At 39.3% G+C, this 27,883-nt stretch overlaps 1 protein-coding gene across 1 annotated transcript in view; it reads right to left on the reverse strand.

Annotated features, from left to right (window-relative positions):
- FER (FER tyrosine kinase) overlaps positions 1–17,465 on the reverse strand; it is a 189,402-nt gene extending 171,937 nt beyond the window's left edge. Inside the window, exons 1-3 of the mRNA XM_040090890.1 lie at positions 17,445–17,465; positions 7,490–7,532; positions 3,798–3,893 (exon numbers count right to left, since the gene is read on the reverse strand). The gene's annotated coding sequence lies outside the window, so the exon portion shown is untranslated. The remainder of the gene's footprint in view (positions 1–3,797; positions 3,894–7,489; positions 7,533–17,444) is intronic.
- Positions 17,466–27,883: the final 10,418 nt, after the last annotated feature.

A 27,883-nucleotide genomic window follows, 5' to 3' on the forward strand; every position in this document is an offset into this window, starting at 1 on the left:
CTCCAGTTTACAAATCATCTCATGGATAGGAATCACAGAGTCTCTGTCTGTGCGGTATTGCCGACGGTGTATTGTTGCTGTGGTGATTGGTACTTGTTCTTCAGCTCTCAGTAATCCCACAGCAGAGGAGTCATCTGAGAGACCAGGCAAGGTATTCAGTTGTCTGATGTCTTCTGTCTCTACAGCAGCTATCCCAAAAGCCCAACGATATCCTTTTGGGGCTTTGAAATATCCATTTCTGAGATAGTCTATGCTGAGAATGCATGGGGCCTCTGGGCCAGGCACGATGGGATGTTTTTGCCACCCATTCCTGGTAAAACTCACCTTGGTCTCCAATACAGTCAGCTGCTGGGACCCTCCTGTCACTCCAGAAATAGAAATGGATTCTCTTCCTACATATCTTGATGGCATCAGGGTACATTGGGCACCAATGTCAACCAAAGCCATATATTTTTGTGGGTCGGATGTGCCAGGCTATCGGATCCACACAGTCCAATAGATCCGATTGTCCCTTTCCTCTACCTGGCTAGGGGCAGGGCCCCCCTATTCCTGGTCATGGTACATGTTGCTTTCTTCCTGTAAATATGTTCCTGAGGTCCCTTCAAGAAAATCAGTCATATCATCCTTCCTATACTGTCTGGAGTTCTTTGCCTGAGAGACTGGAGCAGTGTTGACTCTAGATGAGCTCTTTGTGGTAGGTGTCTCTCTCTTCAGTTCACGTACCCGGGCTGCTAAGGAGGAGGTGGGTTTTCCATCCCACTTCCTCATGTCTTCTCCATGCTCCCGAAGAAAAGACTAGAGGTTACCCTGTGGAGTGGCTGGCAGATACTTGCTCCTAATGGCAGAGACTCTTATTGGTTCTGGCGAGATGTGGTAAATTTCTTCCTTAAGTTCCTTTTTCAGTTTCTGATGGCCCTCTTCAATCAAACTCTGGACTTGCTCAGCCAGCCTTGTTTCCACAGATGAGACATGGGTACGAAATGGGGCAGTGACAGTATCCTCATAAATTCTTAGTTTATTGATCAAGACGCCCACCTTGTCCTCACCTTCCCTCCATTGCAGCATTGCCAGGTAACGGGAGTACATCTCTGGTCCAAGCCGTGCGAATCTCAACCACATCTGTGATGTGCACTGGACATCATCTGGGCTTTTACGAAATCTCTCGTCTACCAGTAAAATGATCTCCAGCACAGGCAATTCCCTGAGGCATCAGACACCTTGTTCCATTGTGCTCCATTTTCCTTGGTGCACCTGGAGGTCTTCTTTACAAAGGTGTCTGTCTCTCACACTTGTTAGCAGTCGCCGCCAGAGGCTGAGAGTTTGTTGGGTTCTCCCGATCCCCTGGTCAATGACCACATCCCGAGACAGCGATCTCAGTTGCCTGGCCTCACTTCCATCCAGAATGGTGTCATTGGCTGCAGCGTCCCAGATGCAGAGCAGCCAGGTTAGGATGGACTCGTTTGTCTGGCGGGTGAATTCCCTCCGCAGGTCACGCAGTTCACTCAGGGATAGAGAGCGGGTGATGATCTCTGGCTCTGTCTCTTCTGCTGGGTGCGAAGGTCCTGCCACATCCTCATCAGTCACTATGCGGACTGATTTGCTCTTTGATTTCTTCTTCTGAACAGGGGCAACTGCCACTGGTTTAGGTTGTTCTGCTTCAGTGACAGTTTGTGTGGAGATGCTGATGGCACCTTTGGTTTCTTTCTCCTCTGTGACAGCTTGTGTAGACACTGACATTGTTGCTTTGTTTTTGGTTCCTTTCTCCTCTGTGACAGTCTGCGTAGATGCGGTTCCTGTTTCCTCTACGACAGTTTGTGTAGACACGGATGCCGTTGTTTTGCATTTGTTTCTTTTTCCCTCTTCCTCAGGGAGACGCTGCACCACCCCATGTAGTGTTTGATTTCTAAGCATGGTGAGCATGGTGCAGGCCATGCAGAGAAGACAAAGCAGAACTAGCAACAATATTATGCTATCCTTAGCACCTAGAGAGAACTCAATACTTTCGAAAACTGCTGTGCCAGGCCTAAAAGACTGGAAAAAATCATTCTTTACACCTGCCCACAGGGGCTGGGTGAGATTGTTGAGAGGCCAGATGTAGCATTCTGGACCAGGACAAGGAAACAAAATGGAGTATATATTCCGAATGATGCTCATTGCCTCAGAGGTTATCATACAATAAACATAATAGACCAATAAAGCAATTTTGGTACCATACCCTGGTCTACACATGAGCATTAAGACCAGCAAATACCGTCCCATGTGTGGGAAAATGTAGAGAACTAGGTATAAGATATATGAAAGCATGTTGAGCATCACAGCAGACAGCTGGGTTTTTTTCTCACTACAAAATGGTAATTCTGACTTTTCTCAGTACCTCCTGCCCCACGTTGGTCACCAAAATATATGTGCTGGCTTGAAGGTAAAACCAGCGAGAGACTCCAAGTCAGAAAAAACAATTTAGTAGGAGAGAAAAAAAAAAGGTAAAGTAAAATAAAATAAAATAAAATACATGCAATAGTATAAAAGATCACTGACAGAGTCAGAATACAACCTGAAACCATGGCGGTAGCAGTCCAGATGAAGCGGTCTTGTTGAAGCAGTGTTCCCATAGAAAGGTCTGGTAGCTCTTGTCCTCTGGGAATCCAGTGGGTAAGGCTGCCTGTGCTGTCCCAAATCCCAGATTATATCCAGGTGGGAATGCTTGGCTCCTCCCCCTGGGCAGAGCATCTCACAATGGGCTGATATCATTTTATCAGTCTTGCAATGTGTCCTTGATTGCCCATTTAACAGAGATAGCTCCTGGAGGGAGTTATCTCTGAGTCATGCAGCAAGGCATTGATGGGCCATTAACAGAAGATAGTCCAGAGGCAGGGGGCAAGGGAAACACTGCCCAACCTAGTTTCAACATTTCATGTAGATGGTGATAAAATACATACTTTGGGCACAATTTACATTGTAACCTAGGACATTTGTGAATGATAATCTTAAAATAATGATGGATCTACACACATCAGTTGGAACTTGTGGTTTCACAAAACCAGTGAATCAAATTTAGGGAACTAAAAAACTACAAACCCAGAAAGCATACCTCCCAGTTAAATCTGGAATAGGAAAACACATCACAGATCTGGATTCTCTCAATCTTTATATGCTATGAATTTAGACTGCGCCAAAATCTGCATGGGCTCCAAATCATAGAGAATACAGAATGTCTTCTTTTTGCAAACACTTTCTACAAGCATTAAAAATACGTCAAATCAGAAAAGAAAGAGGATTTGTATTCAGGAGATAAATCCTCAAAATCAAGGCTTCTGTACCTAACTAAAAGAATTTTTACAATAGATTATCAATTTGTTTAGACAGTTCTTCTCAATTTCTCAATGTGAGGATTACAGTAATTATATTCCATTAAAATAATGAAATAAATCATTCTTAGTGCTCCATCCACACCTTCAACAAAAATTAGACAGTCAAGCAATTCACATTTCTCTTAGTGTAGTATCTATTCCTGGAATGCACAAGACCATGAAACAAAAAACACATGCGTTACCTACCATTTGTTTACACTAATCACATATTCATAAAACCATCTTTGTATGCATAGATATGATGTATGCAACATGAACTAGTAAAACTAATCCTTCTACAGAGCTTTTGCTAACAATAATCATCTGAAGTGGTAATATAAGTTAGCCTGATTATTTCAAAGCTCACTTGAAACACAGGTCCACTCAAAAAAAAGCAGTCAGCTAATTTTCAGGAAGTCTCTTCTGCAAAGCCTAACTTCGCTCACATACCTTAAAAGTTTTCCTTCAGAAGCGTCCTTTAGTACAGTTTTCCTATGTCAGCAGCTACTTCACCTACTGAAATATACTTTTTCTTTTCTGGGGACTCTGTGAAAGAAAAACATATAAAGCTTTTTTTTTTTTTTTACTATTCTCAGCATTTTCAAATACATTGCAAAGGTCAAACTTAGGTAACTAGCCCTGAATTTTCAGATTATTACCAGAAGCCAGATGTTTTGTTTTTTCAAAAAAGAGACAGTTCAACTAAAAGAAAAGAACAGATTCCTCAAATGACTTCTAGTATTAGTACGCTACCACTTCATACACATAATTTTGAGTGAAGAAATAATTTTGCCTATACACATTAGAGAAGATTTTTTAAAAGTTCTTGGAATTTCTTACGACAAGTGTATTGTACCTGAAAAATTGCCCTTGGTAAAACACAGAAACCAATTAACGAGGAAAATGAAAGCATGGAAGGCCAAAGTTTGTTATATGAAAGACCAAGTTAGTAATGCTATTTTCATAAAAGTGGAAGAAAACAAGTGGCAACAAGAGAAAGGAACCACTCAAGACACCTAAATTTCTATCTGGGTCTAACTACTCTAATATCTAGAAAAGTAAGACATCAGGAAGTTAGGATGACTAGCAGGACCAAAATTTCAAGTTTTAACTCTAGACTGCAATTTAGGGGAAGCAAATTGATAAAGAAGGGTTTTGAAGGTTTATATTAAGAAAAAAAATATATTGAATTAAAAAGATGGTAAGGAACACTCAGCTGCACTCTGCACTCAGCTTAAAAGTGCAAAGTATACTGTATAATCTCTACATGTTGACCCATGAAAAGCATTCACTCACAATCTCACACTAGAATGTCCAACTTCAGATAAGACATTCCAAAACAGTTTAGCAATGCCCTCATAGGAAAAAACATATAAAGCAAAACTGAAAGAAAGATACTGTGTAGGAGTGAAGAAAACAAAACTACTTTCCAAATTGCTATTACTTAAAACAAAGCACTGATCACAGACATACTTATAAAATCTTGCAAAAATCTTAGTTCATATTCAAGCAGGCATTATTTAGTATTCCCTTCTGGTTACTTAGTGATGATCAAGAAACAAAGAACTGCCTAATATAAATACAAAACTTCTCTTCTCCATGACCAAAAATAGACAAGATTAAGTGATGCTAAGATTCAGGCACTGCAAAGGAACAGCAGCTATGCAAGGATATATGGAAAGAATAAAAAATAAATAAATAAATAAATAAATAAATTAATTAATTTAAAAAAAAAAAAAAAAAAGCAGGTTACAAGCATTATAAAAGACATTACTTTTCTAAAACACAGATATAAAATCATTTGTTCCAAAGTTGCAAAGCCCAAGGGAAAGTCTCCACTAGCAAAAAAGTACAGGCAGGAGTAAAACATCAGAGTAAATTTGACTCCAGTCTTTCTAACGTAAATACAAACTGGGTGGAAAGAACAAACTGTCACTGGACAGGAACACAAGTCCTAATCCCCATTCAAATGGGACTCGTGAAAGTGGAACAAACACCACCACCTGGGCATATTCAAGTTTCAAGCAGATGTCAAGAACTGCCTGTGGTAAAATGAAGCCCTTAAAAAAATTCCATTTATGAAACGAAACAACAGATTGGAGAGACTTCAAAACAAAAACATTCTATCTTCTGCTTCCTGAACACAAACAACAAACATAACTTTTCTTTTTTCCTTTTAAAGACCTACTCTACCACATATTTTAGAGTGCAGAATTTTGTTTGTCAGTATGAAAATTAAATGCAAACCAAACTTTTCTTTAAAATTCCAGTTACTATTGACTTTTTACCTATGTGCATCCTTTTCATCTGCACACAGGTCATTAGTAGAACTTAAAGCTAGTAATGCAAGTCCAATATGGGTCTAATGGATAGGCATACACTAGCTAGTACATGGAAGCATAATAAAAGCTTTCCAGTGAATTGCACAGCCATCTGTCAGAGGGCAATAAAATCTCACAAAATTCCCACTGCTATTTCTGAGCTCAAACATAGCAGAATCTGATAGTTACAAACATCTTGCTACCTCAGTGCAATACTCCACTAGCGAATGAAGATATAAAAGATAAATTTATAAGATAAAGACAGAACAGAAAACCTAGATGACTTGTTTTATGAAATTACTACCAAGACAGTTAAACCAATCCCCAAATCACATCCTCTTTAAATTTGGGACATATAAGGCATTTTCTAAAAATGAAGCATCCAAGAAGCAATTAAAGACATCAAATTAATAGTAAAAATTCATCATGCTATTGAGCCAAAGAATTGAAGCATCAGATATCAAATTTCCAAATTATTAATTCTGCAAAAACTTAGGCTTAAGGTGAGCCAAGCAAAGAAGAATCAAGAGTGGAAAATAAATCAATTTTTTTTCAGATGTGACAAGGCAATCAGAAGAAGCACAACATAGTCTGACTCTGATACTGCACAAGCATCTGCCTAAGAATCCATAAACTAGAATAATTCAAAAGAAAAAGAAAAAAACACCCACCCACCCACCCAACCAACCAACCAACACCAAAAAAAAAAAGCCCAAACAAACAAAAACCAACCAACCAACAAAAAAACACCACCCAGCTTTTGCAGAGCAAAATCATGTTACACAACTTGAAGAGTTCTGTGAAGGCATCAAGGATCCTGTGGGAAAAGGTGTTGGAAATCAGAAGTGTCTGCTGATGTCTGATAGGAAGCTACTAGTGAACTGAAGACCTTGCAGAGTAAGACTTAAGAGACAAAGAATGACAGGGGAGAGAACTCAAACACCTCACCATAATCTGTGCCAGGACTTGGGCTGCTCTTCAAAATGGTTACCTGCCTATATGTCATTACAGAAGCATCTGTGCTTTATATAAAATTATTATAATTAATCAAAACTGAGAGATCATTACAAAATTCACAAAACCTCAGAACACTGAGCGGCAAGCACAGAAAACAGCAGATGAAGCCACATGTCAATAAATGCAACATATTACACTGGTAGGAGTTATTTAATAACACAACCAGAAAAAGTTGTTGCTGTTACTGAGACACACAAAGCAGCCACACGGAGAGAGATTTTCCAGCACAGAGGTTCCTCTGATCCGGCTCAAGGCTGAGTCCAGGCTGAGAGAGAGACTCTTTGTTTATTTCTTACTTTTTATACATTTGTGGGTCTAGCAGAAGATTGGCTTCTGGGGTTTTTCACCTTTCAGCCAAGTGGCTAAACTAACTGTCAGTTACAATTGTTTTCAGGTTAGAAATATGCAAACAAAGGACAGAGAATGAAAAACAAAGGATTTGTTTATGTTACATATGTGGGGAAAAGGTAGAACTGCTTCTAATATTGTACAGTAACTAAAAAAGATCTGACTCCATTTTACGAAAATTCAAAAGGCTATAAAAAACTCAGAAAAACCAGGGTAACATGTTGCGGTCTCTGAACACATGCTTTCAAAAACATTCAGTGCTTTCAAGCAGTCAGGTTAGAAACCATTCAGAGTATTAGACTATTTTTTAATGAAGGGAAGGGAAAACATAACATGCCCTTATGCTGCTGATACGTTAGTGGCATTCCTATATGTTCAAGTTCTTCTAGCTCATAAAAAACACAAAGATATTACTGACCACAGCATGATTACACACAGAGAAAAGAGAATTTTTACCTCATAAAGCAGTTAAGAATGACAGGTGTAAGATCAAAGTACACTGAAATAAAAAAAAAAAAAAAAAAAAAAAAAAAAAATTATAGCACAAAGTGATATGGTTTGTCAGATGCCTGAAGTGTTTTCCAGAATTTGAGACCATCAAATGAAATTTTTAAAAAGCTGCTTTTACGTCCTTCCTTGCCCAGCAAATAATTTAAATAAATAATTCCTAAATGCCAAAAGACATTTCTGAGACTGTGAAACAAAGCAGTACAAAATTATTATAAAAATCATTAAAACAGATCTGTAGAACAACACAAGTTCCATCTCAAGATGTCTCAACTACAGAAGCAGAACAGGAACTATTACTCTACATTCGTGCCAACAGCCCCTTCTTATATGACAGTAGCAAGTACTGAGCTACATGGATTTTACTTGGTCATGTACAAATATCCTCAAAAAGTACACTCTCGCAGTTCCTGCAGCTTGATGTTATTAAAAACAAATGCAAATGGCTCCATCAAAGAACAGGATTTATACTTATCAGTAGTCAAAAAACCAAACAAACAAAAAAAAACCCACCCCAAAAAACCCCACCACAGATAAAAGCCCGAAAACACAGCTCCCAGATTCTCTGCCTAGAATCACAAAACTCAATTTTAATTTTTTCAATCTTTCATTTTAAACCCTTTTCTAAACCACTGCTATTCTCTAAACACCCTACAATTGGCCTTCCTCTCACATAAGTCAGAAGCTGAAACAGTGGAGTACTGTAGGACCAACCAACTCTAACAAGAACAGAGAGGTTAACTGAAGTTACTTTCAAGCTCCTTGCCCAAGCACTCACTCTCCTCCTAAAAACTTGATAATATAACCTTATTTGTTCACTATCCAAAAATTTCTTTTTCCACAGAACTTCATCTTCCCCCACCACACATCAATTCTGTCCAGCCTACAGGCAGTCAGTGAGCTTCTATACTCACTGACACTTGTTTTGTTCCAGATAACATCTCCCATTTGCCAAGACTATTCTAAAACAGTAATCTCATTCTTCACCACACCTTCAGCTGTTTGCTACTTCCCTTGGCCTGGTAACTTTCTCAGCGTGTTCTTTATCATCTCAGGACTTCTGTGAAAGAATGGGCAAAGGGTAGAGCTGACATTTGGTACTGAACCATGGAGTGCTTTTTAGGTGCAGCTATTCAACCAGTTTTGTTTCCACCATGTAGAAGTTTCTATCTCACCGTCACAGCTAAATAGCAAGACTGAATCTTACCAGGCAGAAAAACAAGAAGGTAAAGGCAGACAGAGGTTAAGAAGAAAAGAGCTAGCCTAGCTGACCCAAGTCACATCCTGTCAATGCTTCAAAACTCTTCTGTTGTCTCGTTAACTCTGAAAAAGTGACAAAATAACCCACCCCCCCTTCTTTTACTTTCAAAGGCAAACAAGCCTAATTTCTCATTACTTTTTATGTGATTACAAGGAAAAAAAATATTTCCCTCCTCTATTTTTCTAAGAATTACGCTTTCCTAAATTCAGCTCCAGGAACTCAATAGAGAGTTCCTGAACTACAGATTTTCACAGAACTCCAGAACTCTCAATTCTGCAGTGCTGCACCATGTATCTCCATACTAGCTCCTAAAAGAAAAATGGATTGAGCAAGATACGGTTGTTAAAAGCGACTAATGCAGGGCAGGTATTGCACATCTCCAGCCCTGTTAACCTACTCTACCAGCTAGAGAAGGACTGTTCCAGAATTACAAAGAAATATATAATGTAAAAAATTCAAAAAAAATTGCCACAAATTGAAAACAGAATAAAAAATACATCAGTGACTCAAGCTCACCTAAAGTGTGTATTATATAGTATATAAAGAAACTTCTGAGCAAAAACAAGCAGCTAAAGAAAATTCAACTATTGCATTTCCAGGATATTTCTTGCCTTAGATAACTAGTGAAGGCAGAAACAACTTCTAGAAAACGTCAACATTGAAATTAAAAAACACCTGTAGTAACCATCTTGACTAAGAGCTATTCTAAGCTCTGTTAACTTATTTCTTTGCTGATTTCTCTTATTTAGATTTCAATTAGATACCAAGTTCTTTAGTCTGAAGGTAAGAAGCCATCCTCTTATTTGAAAAAACACCCCAAACCTCCGAAAGTAGCATTTCATATCTTGATACCCATTTGTCTAGAGATGAATATGTGGCAAGTCGGAATAACACACACATAAAACCCACAAGCGAATTGTCAGTCCCAAGGCTGCCTATGTAAGCATTTCTTCAGGGGAAAAGGACTGAACAATACTCCTACTGAGGGTCTCTCGTCATCACAAAGCTACACGTAAGACTCCTCCTGAAGACTTCAGATCCCAAAACTCATCTGGCTGCTGCCACTGCACATTTCAACTTAGATATCCGGCATACTACTAGAAGCTTCTCCCAGCAGCACTTAGGTCTCAAGATTTAAGAACAGCCATAGAAAAAGATAAATCCATAGAATGTGAAATACTTTAAAATGTCTAGAGCATTTAATTTCTTCCTATGGTCCAGTATCAGCCAGAATGTCTCACTTCAGATACCACTTCAGACACTCACTTAGATAACAAATCTGCCATTAGTCTGTAATATATGACAATAGTGGTCTCCTCAGGAGAAACATAATCTAGTTCCCAGTATTTGCTCTTTGGAAAGAAACTGAAAGAGAAATCAGGATGTTTCTACTTCTTTCCTCCTTCATTAAACTAATTATATCCTTCTGGTTCATTAAACCCTCTACTTAGTTAACTCACTGTTCACTCAGTCTTCCTGAGGTCACCTATTTCCTTTGCATCATTGTACCATATTTAATGTAGTTTGCTTATACAGCATTTTGTACAGAAAATACTGGCCATACAGGTCCATGAGAGAGTTCTGTCTCTTCCCAACTGCTGATATTCCAGGCTGTTGCACTGCAGGAAATATATCATGTGGTTCAGTGAAAGGTGTTGCCCCAAGCCTTTGTTTGCTGTTCCTGAACTGAATGATTGTTCCTTCCCAGATTCCATATCCTAAAAGATACCATGATAACTCTCTGTGTCAAATGGGATACAGTTCCACTCACCAGAAAAGTAGATGACTGAACTACGCATTTATACCCTCTTACATGCCTTAAGGGCGTAACAAATTCTAATACATACATTCTACAAATATACACCTAAATATATGATGAAACCTACCTATTCTTTTTCTAGTTCCAGTCAGTTTTGTTCAGGTCTCATTAGCCATTCTAGTTATAAAGAACACTCCTTCTGAAGGATATTATTCTCATTTGAAAATGTATAGGCTTTAATTAATGGATGCTATTACAAACAGGTAAAAGTGGTAGAGGTTTAATCATCCAGGTGTCTGGACAAGTGATCCTGAAGTGCACATGCATGCTTAGACTCTTCACATAGAAATTTATTTGCATAAATAAGATTCAGCCGATCTGATCTTTATTGCAACAGATTGTTATTTCATAGACAGTCTTTCCTTCTGCCTCTCAAAACTACTTTTTCCAGAAACTATACCAGATAGTCAATCTTTCATTTAAAAGGACAATATTCTTCATTGGCATCATGGCATCATTGGCATCAATATGGCATCATTCAGAAGCAAGTTAGAGATGACAATAATGTTGTACTGTAGACATTAAGAAATTAATGCTATTTAGCTCCCTCAGAATTCTTGCTTTATTGTATTCTGAGACAGCTAAAGGGAATTTGACTGCACCTCTAAACCTGAAAACCCAACTTAATCTGAGAAAAATTCTGTGGAGGGACACAAGCCATGCTGCTGTAATGGTCAAATGTTGACAACCATCTGCTTAATCAGACCTTTGGAAATGGCAGCTCCCCACCCCCCCACAAAAGCAGACTGACTACACCCACACTGCTAATCCCTATATCCCCACTTAGGTTCCCCAAACCTGGATGGGGTGACTTTGGTGATGAAATACTAGAGCACAAGAAATCACCATTGGACAGCCATTGATCCAGCAGTGTCACAGCCCACTGGACTGATTTTTGCACGGAGTATGCACTGCAAGCCTCCTGGAAACATGAAGCCTTGGAACACAAAACATATAGGGACATGATACTTCCTGAAGACTGTTCTGCAAGGGCAAAAATCTGCTACAATGAGTTTCCATATTGCGGCTGAAGCAGAGCCTGAAGAAAACTCCCATCAGCTATGGGTTGGCTTCCTTTCAGAGGGTACCACATAGCTCCAGAGAAGCAAGGCTAGAAGACATGCAGCATGGAAAACTAAGAGACCATGGAGGAACACAAGAACTGACTCAAAATGAGATTTTGACCTCATTAAGAATGGCATATAATTACCTACTCATATTAAAAAAAAAAAAAAAAAAGTAGATAAATCAGATTATCTAGATGCCAACTACATTTATTAAAATTAGTGACTCCACATTTACTTAACACATTCAGTCATGAGGGATTTGGCACTCCAATTTCAACATTCACCTAATCCAAAAGGCGGGACTAGGTATTATATAGCTTTCCTCTATCTTTGTTACAGGCCCTTCAAAACGGTTTGATTTTTCAGATGCACACTTCAACTATCAACATTTTTTCTGTATTTGGCAAATTAGGCATTTCCTTTTATCGGATGAACTTCAGTTTATCAACCATATCATGGAAATTTCAGAAAAGTTGGGAAGAAACACAGCATTCACAGCATTGACATACAACAAATATACTTAAAATAAACAAGAATATGTTTTTCTGATTCCATGTTTTCTATTTTTTTTTAACCAGTAAAAAGCTGCTGCAAAGTTGTGTGATTTTTCTTAACACTGCAATTCTCAAATTTTGCTGATTGCTTTAAAAATAACATTTTTACAATGCTTAAGCTGTCACGTTTTTGAACTTAATGACTTTGCTTGACACTACCCCTTCTCTTCATGAAACTTAGTTAGAGTCCAAATGCTGTGGGTTATTATTTTTCACTCATAAACATCTCAAAGCAGAAGCCCCAACTAGGAAGTTGGATGGTATCTGAAAGACACACAAAACTTAGAAAGAAAGCTTTAGCATAATTCTAAAAAGCTGCACTTGAGCAGACACAATATAGTACAGACAGCTATATAGTACAGTGATCATATTTTAACTAATTTATACAATGTAACAGCAAATAAAACAAGCTTTACGTATTCAATACTCAGGATTTATCCTATGATGCTATTCCTACTTGTTTATATGTTTACCAAAGATTAATTCTGTGATTTACAAGTGTAGCAGCTAACAACCTGCACCAGCTGAGCCATTATTAATAGGTTATTTGTCTGAGTATTAAAGCACCAAATATTCAGTAAAATAATTCCTGTCTAATTAAATAACCATTAAATCTATGTCCTTTCCTGCTCTCTATTAAGAGAGAAAGCAACTTATAACTGCAACTCTCAATTCAAACAGCAAATATTACAAATATAATAGATAACATAAGCTACAATGTGATGTCATATGTATGCAATACAATTTTCCAAACTTTCTAAAGCAAAAAGTTAGGCATAAACAGAACTGGCAAAAAGCAGTAAAGCTGACAAACCAAGTACAAAATTAAGAGACTCAAAAAATGAGGATACAAATTCCACCATCTTTGGAATATGCACGGTATATTACTTTCATAGCGCTTTTCTCCAGAAATGCCCAGCTCATTTATTAGACAGGATGGAGCGCCCCGAGAATGATTCAGCAGTCTGTCAGAGGGGCTCATCTTCACAACTCTTCTCAGGCTCATTGTTGTAATTGTGTGTCTCCCATTTACTAAACAGGCAATTTCAGGGAACAAATGGCTCACAATTAATGCACTTTAACACTGCTCTGGGATTTAACTTCTGCTTCTGGCATAGAGTGCTTACATAATATGCAACAACTGACAAACTTTTCACAGGTTGCCACTACTTACATGATAACTAATTTTTCATTAGGTCTTAATAATGGTAATTTAGTTTTATGCTTAAGGTTAATTTCTTAATGTATCAGTTCTTCATGTTGAAATAAATCACTTACAGAATTACAGTATGAAAAAATAGTTGCAAGACGCTTAAGATCAAGTAATGACAATTGTAAGACAGCTACCTGTCTTCAGATCAAGATTTGAATGCCATATAGATAAATGCCAAATACATGAGAACCATTAAGGACTTCCTTATTAAGTATTTTCTTACTAGCTCATAATAAGAGAGGGTTGCAAGTGGATTACAGTATTTTGCAGGCAATATTGTACAGCATACCTAAAGGACTGATTAACAGTATACACATGATTGCTCTATTTCCTCCTCAATAGCTGACAGTTTCATGTGTTTGTCTTACTAGAGAGCTACATCATGGAAAGCTCTCACAGTATGCAATTAGTGCTGTTACTCCATATTAACCCTGTCAACAACTCGAAGGAATTATTTGGTCCAAGTAATAACTGCCCCTTTAGCAGAAAATAAGAGTAGCCACATCAGAAATCCCAACAAAATACTCTTTTTGCTCAAGGTGCAAGCCTACAACATTAAACAATATTCTAAAGAGCCAACGAGTATGCTCCAAAGATTAAGTAATTCTGTCAAACCCATACATAGGGACAGAAATCACCTACTGAACTGTAGCAAAGTTATGAGTATAGAGAGCTGTCTCTACAAACTGGTATGACACACATCTGAGTATTGTAAGCAGGCTAGTAAGAAACCCAGATATGAAGAAGAAAGTCTGAAGTTGTATGTGGTTAAAGCACCTGGTGTTTTCTCACAAGTGTAGAAGGCAGTAATGCAAGAGAAGCTGATTTCTATAGAGGAAACACTCTATAGAGGAAGCACTCTGAAATCCAAAGTAGAATGATGTCATGAGATACAGTTCACTCACCCAGATTAAAAAGCCCTAAATTATTGGGAATTTAACTTTAGTATCAGGGAAACCCACAAGAATTTTAAAATTTCTTATTATTACAGAACTCTGCACTTAAACTTGCAGGAGAAAATAGAAAATAATTACAGTAATCGTCAGAAATATGATTTCATGCTACAAGCTGACAGCGATGAAAGCCTTCCATCCAATGAAGCTGTCCTACAAGAAAAATTATAATCCCCAACACAAAAATAAAAGCCATTTTAGAAGGACTATTGCCAGTTTTTAAGAATCCTCACCAAAACTTCCTATGTACTGTACGAGACCGCACACATAGCTCTTAAAATGAGAAGTAACTATCTTCTCTCAAACCCTGGAAACAAAACTAGGAATTTCACTCTTTCACTAGTGTGGAAGTTTCCAAAATAGACCTTTCCAAAGAAATGTGACATTCACCTGACACAAATGTTAAACAGCAGAATCTTTCTTCATATTTTCAGGCACCAAATTTTAAATCCTTTAACTCCCTAAAAAAAAGGTAAATGCTCAATAATTCCAAGACTATCTCCTTCATAGAAAAAAGCTCTCCCTCAAGTTTTTGAAATCCATTTTCACAAGGCAAATACATCAATAGTATAATTAGGCCAGGACTAAGTGGACAGTTTTATCCTGGAATAGGAGCATATATGCTGTTTACTTCCTACTGGAATGCCTTTAGGCTTTCTTCTCTTACTGCTTCTCCTCCCACCAGCAAAAAAAAATCTCTTCCTAGACCTACTTCCCACACACTACAAAAAAACCCCTCCTCCCTGTGATGACCTCATGCTCCTAGCCCATCTCCTTGTATGGAGCAATTCCGGTCTTGCTGCCAGCTCTCTCCGCCTTCAGCCTGAGACAGCAAACACCTTCCTTCACCCTGCTGCTTCCCAGCTGAGGGAATACCAAGCACAGCCGGCAAGTGGGGAGGGCAGACCGGGCAGGGATAGGGGGTTTTCCATGGACAAAGAACAGGCCACCAGATGCCTGCCCCACTCTCGCATCCAACATAACTTCGTACCACCAAAGCACCTCTGCTCTCCACGGCAGGAAGGATGACACTGAACTCTGAACACTTTAAGTATGGAAATACATCCCATATTACCTAACGGCAGGGCACCTCCTGTAGCCAAACCTTACTTCCCTTCTATGCTCTTAGTTAAATATCTCTCATCAAGTAATGCAAATGACACCTCTCCTCCTCTCTTAACAAAGGCCCATCTCACTTTTGCATCGCTAAAGTTCTTCGATATCAGAAATGGTCCAACTGTTTCCTGTGCACACGGGTACATTCTTTCAACTTTTTTTGCTAGTTAATCTTTAAGCCCTACCAAACAACTCCAGAGGAACTGAAAATTTCTATTCTCTATATTCTCTAAATTTCTAGTCTCTGGCCTGTCTTGCTTTCAAGTGTCAGAATTATTCCTACATGATCACTTTATACACCGGCAATCCAAATACCAACTGATGAAGGACAAAGGACTTAGCTGTGACATAAAGTTACAGTTGTAGAAAATCACAAAATGTGACGGTTAACTAAACTTTTCAAAATGTGACAGTTAACTAAGCTTTTGCTTAGCTACTAGGTGACTTCGTACATACGAGACTTGAACTTCTCCCTCAAAGAAATATATCCAAAGCCCAGCTTTACTGGGGTTAGCATTCCATATATGTAAATTTTAAAGTAACTGCACCATCAATTTCTGTCAACATATTACAAGGAATTTATAAAACATACATTGGTCTCACCAACAATAATCATTACTCTAACTCAACCTACAATGTGTCCACCACTTGCAATTTGCTTTGACTATGAGCAGATGATGTGTGAATGTACCACTTCCTTGAGACTCTCAAAGACTAGCACTTACATAAAATACACTGTAGAAGCAATCTCCGTGTTAGGTATTATTTAGCAAGTAAAATAATCTTATTTTAATAAAATTGTTTTAATAATCTTATTTTAATATCTAATAATTTTTTTTTGGTCAAGGAGTTTCACATATCACTCCTGGTTTTTTTCACACTGCAACTTCTTGAAGGAATCTGCAGTACAATAGAGCAGAGCACCAAAGCCACTTTGAGCAGGTTTCTTTCAAAGCAGGGAAAAGTTATTTCATGTACTTGAAGAGCAGTGAGGCTCTCCCGCAAAGAGAAAATGAGCTGGCTCATTTTAAACGTCTTACAAAACCCTTGGTGTTCACATTGGATGTGTCACTTCAGGGGTGTATGTTCATGTAAAGTCCAACCAAAGAGGAACATACTCCAACCTGAAAATGGATGTTTAATGCCCTTCTGTGTAATCCATTCTCAAACACCAAATATGAGCATTCGGTACCCTTGCAGATACCAAAATCTCAAACACACAAAGCATTAAAATGCACACGAAAGCGCCGGGACGGTGACACTGAGAAGGCCCCACGATGCAGGCCCCAAAAGTAATGCAGAATTTCAGGCAGCCGCTGTGTTGTACAGTACTGCCAGGCGACACCAAGGAGGAGGAGAACTCAAAAGCCCAAATCGACCCCGCCGGACTTTGACATTTATTGGGAAGCAGGGATGGCCACACATCCCAGCTCCTGGAGGCGGCCAGCGCCTCCTCCCGTTATTCACATCACTTCCAGCCCGGGAGGGGAACAGACACGCCCGACACCGCCGGACCGCGGCCGAAGCCGCCCTCTGCCTCCCCCCGCCCGGACCTCAGCGGCGGACCGGGGGAGGGGGCGGGATCCGCGCACCCCGCCGGGGCGGAGCCGCCGCCGCCAGGCGAGCGGCGCCTCTGACACCTCCCCACGGGACGCCACCGGGACGCGACCGGATGCGGCCGCCGCCGCCGCCGCCCCGGCGGACCGAACCGCGAGCGGCGATAGTGCCCGCCCCGCCCGCAGGTAAAGCCGGCTCGGGGCCCGCCCCTGCCGGCCGGGAGTCTCGGCGTTCCCGGTGCTCCCGGCGCTCCCGGGAGGCCCGGGGCGCGGCAGACGAGGCGCTGGCGGGGAGAGGGCGGCCGGACCCCTGTGCGGGCGCGGTGCTGGCGGGGGCGCGGGCGGCACGCGCGGACCGACCCTACCTGACAAGCCGAGCCCCCTCCGCTGCCGCGCGCGTCACGAGCTCCGCCCGCCCCACGTGACCCCGCGCGGGCCAATGCGAGCGGCGCTGCCCGCCGCCCCGCCGGCCAATGGCGGCGCGGTCCCCCCGCCGTGACGCGCGGGGGAGGGGGAGTGCGCTCTCGCGCCAACGCCTCCCGCGCGCTTCTGTCTCTCGGCAGCGCTCTTCCGGCCTCCCCCACGGCGGGGCCTCTCGTTGACGACACCCCCGGGGACAGCCCCACGTCCCCGCGGGTCACTGCTGCCCGAGCCTCCGACAGGGAGGGAGGCATGTGAGGCCCAGCGATGCGAGATACTGCGAGAGTAACTCCTGGGCACCGCGCCTGCCAGCGGACAGGTGGAGAGGGAAAGGAGTCCCTGTGATTTGATGCTTCGGCAGCTCAGCGCCAGAGAGAGGCAGCGAGAAGTGAAAAAAAGAAAGGGGGTGAAAGAATTGGGTGTGGAAAGGAAAAAAAAAAAAAAAAGAGGGAAATATAAGTGGCAAAAATTAAAAAGTGAGAGGGAGGAAGAAAAGAAAAAAGAGAAAAGGGGGAAGGAAAAGAAAACAAAGGGAAAAGAAGTGGGAGACGGAAGAAAAAAGAAGGCAAAAGGAAGAGAAAAAATGGCAGGAAAAAAGAAAGGGGAAAAAGCGGGGGAAAGAGGAAATGAAGGAAAAAGGGGAAAAGAAAAACGAAGGAAAAATAACGGGAGAAAAAAAAAAAAAAAGGGAAAGACAAAGTGGGGAGGAAAAACAAAAACAAAAGATAGGGAGGGAAAAAAAAATCCAAGGGAAAAAAGTTCTTATTGTGACACTACCTTGACAGGTTTCAGGAAAACCTATGAATATTAAAGCTTTTCATACTGTCTTTTATAATAGATTATGCTCAAAGCAAATGAAAAAAAAAAAAAATCAGTTTAATGGAAGTAGCAATAAAAAAGCTTGGTTGCACAATCCATTTCATAGGTATTGAAGAGGCCCTTAACAGTTTAGATTAGACTTACAGAAAAGTGGTGTGGGTTTTTTTGTTTGTTTGTTTGTTTTTTTCCCCCCCTGAGAGACTGGTAGTAATTAGTATTTAGGAAAGACCCTAAAGACAGATATGTGCACAGAGCAGTCATATTCCAATTCATGGCTTCTTTTAGGATCAAAGTGTTTAAAGAGCACTAATGAAACTTTACTGTGTGCAGTTTTCTATTTCTGTTTAAGCCATTCACCTTTTCTTCCCAAACAGCTTTTAGAAATAATTTCCCTTATTTGCCTGTTTATCAAATAAGAAAAATTTACATTCCTTTGTATCTCATCTCGATGCACCTTGAGGCAAATTGCAGTTACAAACAAATTTTCATAGTACTGAAGGGGGAAAAAAAGCTATTTAGTTGTAGTAGAAAATGAGAGTTTAAGATGTAATTTACATTTTTAGATTTCCAACTATGTTATATCTGGGATGAAAGTCTTACATGCTAATACTGAATTCGCTGTAAGAAATCATCAGTTAGAGTGTTTTATGACAAATGCTGGTGCAAACAACCTGAGCCAGTCTTGGCTCAGCTATATTCAAACACAGGCTATTTTGTGGAGCAGGTATCTTGTCAGTCTAATGTGCCTGTGAAAGATGTTGCATGGTTTATGTCTACAGTTTGATAGTTTAGCTGGCCTTGAGACCTTTCAGCTTTGTGAAAACTGATAGGCAGTGGTATTTAGGTAGAAAAACCTTTCCTCATTAGTTTTCTGATTAGAAATTTTTAAACTTTATCAAAGAACCTACTTGCTTTTTGAGTTAAAAAAAAAAAAGGATTCTATGTGGTTTTTTATATAAAAGGGTTGTTGCGGGTTTTTTTTTTTTTTCCTGAACCTTTCATATATTTGTTAAATGACAATGAAAAAGAGATGTTCCTATACTCACTATAGTCACTGCAGTGTAGTGTAGACATATGCAAAATATTTTGAAAATCATACTGTTAATTTTATGTAGAAAGTGCAATTATTGAGTACAAAAAGACTTATTAGCACTTGCCATTAAAATTCAAATTAGCAAATTTATTTGTAAAAGGATCCTCCCTATCCCAGTCTTCCAGTTCTGCACACATTCCTCCACTCAGCCCAGTATGTATTTCCTTTGCCATTATTTTCCTCCCAAGCCTGACCCGGGGCCCAATGCCTAAGTACAAAATTGGAGAGGCTGCTTCCTGCAGATATCCAGAAGAGACAAAAAGGATCAGGGAAATGGACGTGTTCTTGCCTCCACGCATTCTGTCAGTCCCCAGATGTACTTCCTTCCAGCCCCTCCCCTTTGCTTCTGTTAAATGATGCTCTGCTTAAGTGAGGGTAAAACAGCTCAAACTTGACCCTATTTGCAAAAGTTATCAGCAGTGGATGGGGAAGGGCCTCATGCTTTGTTTGGTGTTGAAGGATGAGCCTGATTCATCAGTCCCAAAGTGAAGCATTTAGAGAATGTGAAGAACAACTTTTCCTGACAGAAACTGGCACTGGTGAGGACATGGCAGGTGAAGTTTCTGTTAGAGATACCAAGTCATAGTACTGATAACTTATCTCAAGTTACCAGGTGCTGAGGTGATGCTGGGGATCCAGGTCCAGACATACCTGACTGTGAGTCACCTTGAACAACAAAAGCCCAGCTCCTCTCTTTAATTGCAGGGAATTCTAGCACACCACTTCTCAGAGTGCGGAGATTCCACTCTTGACTGGGGATGCCCCTAAAGCGTAATCAAAAGAGATCTGCCCTTGGTTGTTAATATGCATAACATCAATCTCTGCTTAGTAATTGTTTTGCTGGCTTTAATATCATTCTTTCTGTATTGCTTCAATAAATCATGCACTATACTAGTAATTGTAACAATCTCCTCTGTGTAGTAACAAATTCTGATTAAGATCCCTTAGGCTAAGCATTTTTATCATCAATTAAAATAAATAATCCTTGTGTATGGGCTTGCTATCCTTAACTCTGCAGGACAAAGTTGTACTAAGTTTCAATTATGCCTATAAAAATCTTCAGACATAAACTCTTGACTGGGTGGTATGGATCTGGGTTTGGATCCAGCCGCAGCTAGGTTCCTCTCTGAGGAGAACATTAGAAAGCTAGAACCTTTTGGAACCTCATGATGCAGCAGGAGGGTTTCCCTCATTAACCTTGTTGAAAGTTTCCATTCTGCCCTCAGCAGCTCCTAATGTTAACTCCTATTCATTATATCTTCATGCTAGACCAGAGGTGATCAGCATCAGTACTTAAAACCTGCTGGTTTGGACAATGGTGGCATTGAACCATTATCTCAGACCTTATTGCAAAACTGCCTCCCAAGAAACTTGGCAAGAACCTGGATACATGTAAGGTTCCATGGTGCAACTCCTCAACAGCTACCAGACAGAGTAATTCATGGCCCAACCACCTGAAACAATAGCAGCAGTGTGGTAAAAATACCTGAAGAAATGGGTTCAATATGACTCATTTTCTGTAAGTTCATGCTTCAATTTCTTCTGGCTTTCCAACTACTAGAGAATTTTCAGTCTATCATAATCTGTTCACCCACCCTAGAAGTACCTAGGGTTTTGACCCTAGAAGTACCAGGAGTTTGCTTCTTAAATAGTAAGGTATTCAGGTAAGCTATAGGGTTTTTTTTCCCTTTGTTCTTCGGTTTGCTGCAAATCCTCTGGTACACTGCAAATCTATAATTCAACATATTTTCATAATTTTTATTGCTTCTTTTCTACCTTTATCTAGCTTCTTTGCTTATGGCTCATTGCCTAAAATTCCTGGATGTGACATACAAGTTATCTGTTGTTCTATACTGCTGACACTGATGTTGAAAAACTTCAAAAGTTACCCTTAGGAGACATGCTGTAGCATTATATTACTTCAAGAATAATGATTCTAAGCTAAATTACACACCTGGAAGAGAAATATAAATGTAGGAAATAGAGAGATGGAAAGTTCCTCATTATCACTTGTCATAGTGCTGAAGTAAAATGGGAGTCATTGCAAAACTTAACATTAAAAAGAGCTCCTGGATATACTAAAGAATTCTATTATACACAAGTCAGCAATACAGAAAGATTAATATAGATATATACCAGAAGTAAAGGTTGTGAAGAGATGTCTGTGAAAGGTAAAATAATAAATTTTAAAAGGAAAGCCAACAAAAACGTTAGCTCAGGCTTTTAACCTGCAGTATGTTTCCTTGATCCCCAAAACAGGCATATTAATTCCTTCCTGTTGAATTAGATTTTCTGCGGTACCCTGATGAGTTAGGCATGAATGAGTGTCTTTTTCTAAACCATTGAACATCTTTGCAAAAAAAGGCAATTTACCATTTTACTAATTTTTTTTCTTATTTTCTGTCACTAATATTGTAAGGAAATACCAATAAACCTTTAAATAACTATACAAAATGTATTAAAGCACAAGAGCTGTTGTGTCAGAAAGAGAATAATGTTGCTACCACTCTTATGAAAATTACTCTGGTTCTTCTATTGCATATCCACACAACAACATCATAAAACTGAGGCATGTTAAAGCAAGGAAGCAAAGAACACGTGAATACAGAGCTAAGCAAACAGCTGAACTCTCTTTTTACCTCTGCTATAGGTATTCTACTTATGCAAAGCACTCTCTGCCTCAGTATTTCTATTTATATATGACAACATCAATAGTTTCCTTGCAGGGTGTTAGAAGGCATAGATTGTTAATATTTACAATGCATTTTCAAGTTTTTTATGAAAAAGGTGAAAAAATGTAAATAATACTAAGCAGAGTAAGGATATTATAGTTATTCTGTCACTGATTACAGAAGTCTTATTTTCATATTCTTTTTAGAGATTTTCATTATTACATGCTATTTTTCTTTTCTTCTCTCTACACTTCTTTTTTTCCCACCCTCATTTTGTACTTCATATTTTGAATTTCAGTTTCTGTTGCTATGACAACAGCACGACCTGACTAGTGCTGCCTTCAGCTCCCTTTTCAAATCTAAGCTGTGCTATTTGAAACGACACATTTCAAGTTTAAGGTGCCTGGAGGTTTCCTTAGAATAACCTGAGAGGATTTTCCCAGTTCTAAGCTATGGTGAAAACAGACTTTCTTATAAATCCTAGTATCTGCCAATGCTTTTCCATCCCAATTCACATTATTTGGACTATTTGCTCCTCTATGGTGGCAAATAAATAATGGTGGAATTAACAGAAATAAGCGTCCTTGTACATTTCCATAAATATTTACATATATGCACATATATGTGTATATACATATACAAATAAGCAGGCTTAATGTGCACATACACAACCTGTTTTTCATCTGTGTAAACTGTGATCTGTCACAGAACTTCTCAGAGAAATAAAAAAAACCAGCAAGTTAGGTTTAATTTTACAATGAATTAAAACTCAGAAGACACAAGGAAAGATTCCCAGTGATGTGAGGGAATTTGAATCATGACTTTATTCTTAAAAGCTGCTACTGATCCTTGCTAATGGCTGAGTACAAAGCACAAGCATGAAGTGGAGTATCCACTCATAATCTAAAGCTAAAGGCATGCATCCAGATTTCTGATTTTGCATTCAAAATTTCCAATTTTACATTCAATCCCCTGATTTCCTCACACTTTTTAAAGTCCTGATAAATTTACTGCTGTTACCATTAATTAAAGTCATAGGCTACAGCCTAATAGATGGTCACAGATACACTGCTGCTCAAGTACTGGAACACTCACACAAAAATCTAAACAAGGGGTTTAAATAATGTCCTGTATCAACTTTTGATAAGGGAGGAGACCTATAGATAAGTTCCTGAGCATTTAGATCAATCAAAAAAAATTTACAGCATTTATGAAATGTCATTGCAATGATTCCACATTCCTGGTATGACAAGCCCAAGTTTTATCCTGTGCATCACATGGCATTACAGACTGACACACTGATTTAATTTTTGTACCTCTAGCTCTGTGGAGCAGCATTGTTTATCCATGTTATTATGCTCTTGACTAAACTGAAAAACAAAAAACAATACCACCACCACCACAACAACAAACAACCACCACCTCCACAACAACAAAAAACAAACAAACAAACAAACAAACCCCAGCGCTCATTATTACTCTTAAGCTAAAGGAATAATAATTTCTCAGATAAATCTCTGTCCTTGAAAATCATGTGTCATATCCTGCTGCTTACTTATCCAGACTGGAAAATAGTGTCAATGCTTAACATTCAAATGAAACAGAAGCCACCTTAAAAAATTTCAATGGTGTAAAACCAAATTAATTTTCCAGCTGCCAGAAAGCAGGCCAGCTGTATGTGGATGTACCTAGGAAAAAGCCCACTAAGCTTTCTGTTGATATTTTATTTCAGAGTACAATTCATGATTTTAAATCTTTGGATACAATACCTGGAGTCAGTATTGATTCCTCTGCCACCCTTCCACCTTAGAGGTATTTCCTACCTCAGTCTTCAGCATTTTCCTTACTTCTGCTCCTAGAATTGTTTATGCAGCTCTTCTGTGAAAGAGATAAAGGAGATACCTAGCTTTAAAAAAATACTCTTACTGTTATTATAAAATGTACATAATTTCATTTTGTAAGTCTTGTTATGACTTTTTAAATAACGTGTGTTCCTTATCTGCTGAACACCACAGCCAGAAAGGTATTGGGCCAGCACAACTCAGCCACATAGTGAGGAGTCAGGGAAGGAGGATGAGTGTGGCAATTCCTCAGACTACTACTGCCACTAAAGAGAGCATTTCCTGAAGCAACAAGGTTGAATTAAGTCTTTGGTGGCATCATGCTGACCCCTCCAAACCTGGGATAGGAAATTTTTTTCTAATCTGAGACGACAGAAGTCTAATGCACATGCTAAGCTACTTTATATGCTTAAATAAATCACAGCCTTTACTGTGAATACATTTGTATTAAACAGTTTTCAGTATATTAAGAAAACCCACCATGAGGACAAATTCCAGCTGAAAGTATTCTTGCATCTTTCACACACAATGTACATACACTCCTTCTCCTGTGCTGCAATATGGTACTACCTTTGGTTATGCTGACACAGCTTTTGTTAAGATTACATTGTGAAGAAAACTGATGAAAACCAAATAAAATCCTGCAAGCCAACAACAACAAAACAAAAAACCAACAACAACAATGACCAAAGCAAACAAAAAACCCCCTCTAAAACAGAACTTGTTAATCCATGGTCTAGAGACTCAGCCTTTACCTTGAGACAGCAGAACATGTTGATGATTTAGTCATTCTGGATAGATTATATTTTTATTTACTATGGTAAAGAACAGGAGTCTTTCTAAAATGTAAGCAGCAATGGAAGATAAAGGTAAGGTTCATTAACCTGAAAATCCTCAAGAAGGCAGACATGAAACAGAGGGGAGCATTTATAAGCTTATATATTTCTTACATGATACTCCTTTAAGGCAAAGGGTTTTTTAGGGTGAAGGGTTTATATGAATTTGTCTCCACAGCACCATGGCTGGTTAAGTGACTTGACATCTTTCTAGGAAAGTGATGGAGGTGTTTCCCAGAGACAGTATACCAAGAGATACAGCTCTTCCCCTAAACCTCTCCCTAGATGTGGCAAAAATAGTTGCATGGATTTGATTTGTGAAATTGTATTATTCTACTGATTTTTTACCTTTCTCTCATGCCAAGAATAATTTCAATATTAAAACCTGCTAAAATATTTTTCTCACTTCCTCATTTTCATATTTGGGAGGGGTTTTTTTGAGTGGGGTATAAGTTGCCCCATATTTTATAATTTGGTTTTGCTACCTAGATAGACCTCAAGGGAAAAGCCACAGTATTATTGTTGTCCCAATGTCAGAAACGTTTTTAAAATCCTATGTCTTTTTGTAATAGAACTGTCCTGTCCAGCAACATTTTTTTCAGTACCTATTAGTAAGAGAGTACCTGGAGGGACATCATGTCATTGCAATCTATGGAGCTGAAGAATTTAAGAAGAGACAACAGTAGAGCTCCCAAGGCAAAATATGCCAATTTTGTCATTATTTACTTCGAAGCATTTATGGAGAGACACAGGGATTTCTTTAGAAGTTGTCTAAAGTGAAATTTCTGCTTATCAGAAACTGCTTTAAATTCCTGGAGCTCAGTCCCCTGGGATACTTTAGGCATCATTACTCCTTTTTGAAGCAGAGTGTATTTCACAACTAAAATTATCTTTTAAGTATTACACATCACAGCAATAGTAACTGGGTACAAATAGTTAACTCCCATACAGTTTTTGACACTCAAAGCATCAAACTGCTTCTAACTATGTAAGAGCTCACACATCTTGCCTGGAAAGACCATCTAGTCATTTCTGTGAATAAGCATACATACATTAATAAATAGATTTTCTCAGAAACTGAATTGGGGTGTTGGTGGTGGTTTTTTTTTTTTTTTTTTTTTTTTTTTTAAGTATTTAAAAATAAAAAAAAAAAAAAGAGAGATTGGAGATCAACAGTTTTCTCAAATGTTACTGCTGTCTGCTACTTCAGAATTATGGCCATCTGACTAGATCCTGGCCCTGGAAATTAAGCTGGTGCTTGCTTGTATATCTAATATGTTATGCCATTAAACATGTAATGAGTATATAGTAGATTATATCACATTTATACAGGTAGCCCCAGGCACCATGTTTTAAGGATGGGTGAGTACACACACATTTTTCTTTGGGCCTCTGGCAAGTGAATCACCCTGAAACCAGCAGTAGGATTTGCAAACAAAGGTTTTATGCTACAGCAACCATTATTCCACATAGCAGGAAGTGTTTCCTGGGAAGCGCTTATAGCCTGCACATTGAAGCCAGCGTGTATTGGCACTGGTGGAGTGAGAGCACATTCAAAGGCCAGCACTATGAATTCCACAGCTTGGAGCAATATGCAACAAATGAAAAATAGGCAGATACCCACTTCCAGCTTTGAACATCTGCAGGTGAAGCTGTAACATATTGATTACTAGGTTTTTACTTTTTTTTTGCCCTTGTCTAATCAGCTGCAGTAACTCAGTTGTGTCTTCTAGAATTTATAGCAGGAAAAGACAAGCTCTGACTTGATTCTGTTTCATTATTTAAATTTAAAAATTAACAAAATATATTTAAAATTAAACAGTTATCAAAACAGTTTGCTTTGTTTCATAGATTATGACATAATCTCTACTTCATTGACATTGTATGTAATTAAGAAATGTGTCTTTTAAAACATGGTATTTTCCCTGCTCAGTAGATACTCTAGGATTATGTTCATACCATTTTAGTTGAAACTGCACTAAAATTGTTGGTGGAAGTGCACAGAATACAATGTCTGTAGCTTATCAGCATTCCTCACTTTAATAGCAAATTACAGAAATTTCTTGGCTAGTTTATATTAGATATCTGGCTTGTGCTTAGTTAAAAAATAATCTTTTTCAACTGTAGGAAACATTGATTCATTATACTTTACTTTTAGACAATGAGAGAAGTACATTTAAGGACACATCCTCTGTGTTTCATCTGAGTGTCTTGGATAATTTATACATGTGTTGGGGGTTGAGTTTTTCTGTGGAATTTTTCCCCCCATAAGTTGCTAGGAGACTAAATACTGATAGTTCAAGGGTGCTTGACCCATACAAAAGAAGTAGATCACTAGGTTTAGCAGGAGGGAAAGGCTCCTGGGAGCTGAGGGTGGTGGTGGCTCTGCTCTCGTTTTCCAGAGAGGACAGCTGGGCGACTGGTAGCTGCGTGGAGTCCACTGTTAATGGAGGGATCCAGTCCTGGGAATTCTATCATCTGCTGGAGCACCCAGGAATTTGGAGCTCTTCGCCAGCCCTGCTGGATCTGGGTCAGCCCGGGTCCAGCCGCTGTGGCTTCTTCAGCACTGCTCACTTTGCCTGCCGGGACACCCCCCTGCCTGCTGGGACAACCCACTGTTTCCAGCCATCAGCCCAGAGTTTCCACCATTTCAGCTTGGTGCTCTTGGGGTCCCAAGAGATCAGACTGCCTGGGACTTGTAAGATAAAGCCCCTTGGGGTTCTTGGCCCCGCCTCTCCCTAGCAGATACCTGTCTTTTCAAACCAAGACAGAATTTGGTGCCCAACGTGGGGCACAAGGGCATTGAGAGAAAAAGGAATAACAGTTCTTAAGTGCCTACATTGTTGTGTACTGGATATCATGTGGTCTGGCTTACCCTGGTTCGGGTGGCATGTGGTGGTGACCATATTTCTCCCATTTGCAGGCCCTTACCCAAACATGGGCCCTGTAACTAAGATTTCTGCGGCTGTCATCCAGGTTGCTATACGGGTTAACAAGGTGAGGAATTAATGGATTTTTAATTTCCTCTGGAAGGCAGGCACATGGATTCAGGGCTATCATACACTAACTGTGTGTTTCTGGGGTTACTTTTAAGAACGGTACCTACTGTGAAGAAAAGACACC

The sequence above is a fragment of the Hirundo rustica genome, chromosome Z (genome assembly GCF_015227805.2).
Source record: "Hirundo rustica isolate bHirRus1 chromosome Z, bHirRus1.pri.v3, whole genome shotgun sequence".
Lineage (NCBI taxonomy): Eukaryota > Metazoa > Chordata > Aves > Passeriformes > Hirundinidae > Hirundo > Hirundo rustica.